The following is a 1,777-nucleotide window of genomic DNA, read 5'->3' on the forward strand; positions in this document are numbered from 1 at the left end:
AATTTCCCACAGTCCAAGGTGACATCTTCAGATTGTTTGTTCGGCCAACAGTCAGTCAAAAATTCCAAATACAACATTTGCATCATACATCACAAACAAAAGCAGTAAATCTGAGAAGCTGGAATCAACAAATGTTTGGCATTTTTGTTTGGAAAAAAAATGACTAAAATGATTAATTCATTAGCAAAATCTTTACTTAGTTAACCTTCTGTCAGTCAACCAATTGATGAATCGACTAAAGGTTGCAGCTCTATTTCTGAGCCCTCTAAAGCCCTCTCTTGTTATTTTATTGAATTGTTGCACAGGGAGAACCAATGCAACAGATATAATGTGTATACGACATGTAGCTGAAGCTAATTTGTAGCCAGCATCCCCGGTTAGGCTTTTAAATTCAGCTAAACAAATAAGTGGACAAAACAGATTCAGGATAAAAAACAACAACATGTTATTATGTGTGTATGTACTCTACATGACTGCACTGAAATATGATGTGAGAGTGTATGAGTGATAGTATATATGTATACAATATGTAGGTGTAAATGTAAATAAGAAAGCATTCAGTGTTCACATCTGAAGCAGCTATTGTTCAGCATTTCATGTGCAGTGCAGATAAGGCCCAACGTGTTACTGTAACTTTGCGTTTCTCCTCCATATAAAGAGGTTTGGATTATCAGGTTAAACTTTATTTACAACCTTTTCTGATTGCCTGAAGGCTCATGCTTCTTGCCCGACTGGACTTTGCCGCAGACGTGTACCCAGATCTTAGTAATTACTTAAGTGACTACAGCGTTATCACAGAATCAAACACAGGTTGTAATAAACCAGAGGTGTTGTTTAAAGGTCTGAGTGCAGCACGCTGAAGTGAAGGGTTGACAGTGCACAAACAAGGGAGTCATTTAGGAAGTGTGATCCAGTTTTAGCAGCATCACAAGATACTGGGCTCATTCTCATTAAGGGAGATGGGTTTTATGTAGATGACGCAAAAGGAAAAACTCACCAAGTCACCTGATTCTGAATATATTGCCTAAGAGGGAGAAAAGCCACATTTAGAAATTAATAAACAGATGTATCTATAAAAGTAGCACACATCTAACCAGCTTGTGAAGAAAAAATAAAGATAAATAAGGGGTGGGATTGTACTTACTGAGTTTGGGATGTAGCCAATAGCGTGCACCCTGACTTTCCCAGAAATAGAAAACGTGTCGACCCTGTTGAGTGGGATTCTATGCTTGTATCCCAACAGGTGAGTACCATTTACAGCCACCTATGGATGGAGACAAATATTTTATAACCCTATTTTTTCCCATTAATTAAATTAGTAATGCTTTTGTTGTTTATAGGTACAACATTGACTCTGTCGATGCCCCTCATCCTTAGCAGCATGGGTTCACTGACCTTAAAGACGTCATCATGCACCAGGATGATGGTCTCGAAGGGCGCTCCGCGTTTGTAGGGCAGCTGGTGGAGCGTCTCCTCTTTGCCCCAGCTCTCCTGCAGCAGGGAGTTACACACCACACAGGGCGAGCCTTTGAAGCGAGGGCTGAAATGGAGGGCGACGTCAGAGCGCGGCTTGGTGCTGCAGCCGCTCGACAGGTCAATCTGAAACCTGCAGAAAGGGCGCAGACCGAGGCTGGATTAAAGACAAGGCAAAGCCAGGAACTGCCCCGGAGCCCTAGACCCCCAAAGGTTCCAGGTTCACTGTGTGTCATAAGGTTTTCATAATTTGATTAACTGCTAATTTGTTAGGGAATTTGGATCACTAAAGTATATTAATAAC

The 1,777-nt window shown here is 41.2% G+C and overlaps 1 long non-coding RNA gene across 1 annotated transcript; it reads right to left on the reverse strand.

Moving 5' to 3' along the window:
* Positions 1-244: 244 nt before the first annotated feature.
* On the reverse strand, positions 245-1,691 carry LOC111663300 (uncharacterized). Its single transcript, XR_015437787.1, has 3 exons — positions 1,396-1,691; positions 1,145-1,264; positions 245-1,024 (listed from the first exon to the last, which is right to left on the reverse strand). It is a non-coding gene; the product is annotated as an uncharacterized LOC111663300 (long non-coding RNA).
* Between the last annotated feature and the right edge of the window lie 86 nt (positions 1,692-1,777).

The sequence above is a fragment of the Seriola lalandi genome, unplaced genomic scaffold, assembly GCF_002814215.2.
Source record: "Seriola lalandi dorsalis isolate HSWRI2012SDOR001 ecotype SW California unplaced genomic scaffold, Sedor1 jcf7180002000921, whole genome shotgun sequence".
In the NCBI taxonomy this organism is placed as follows: domain Eukaryota; kingdom Metazoa; phylum Chordata; class Actinopteri; order Carangiformes; family Carangidae; genus Seriola; species Seriola lalandi.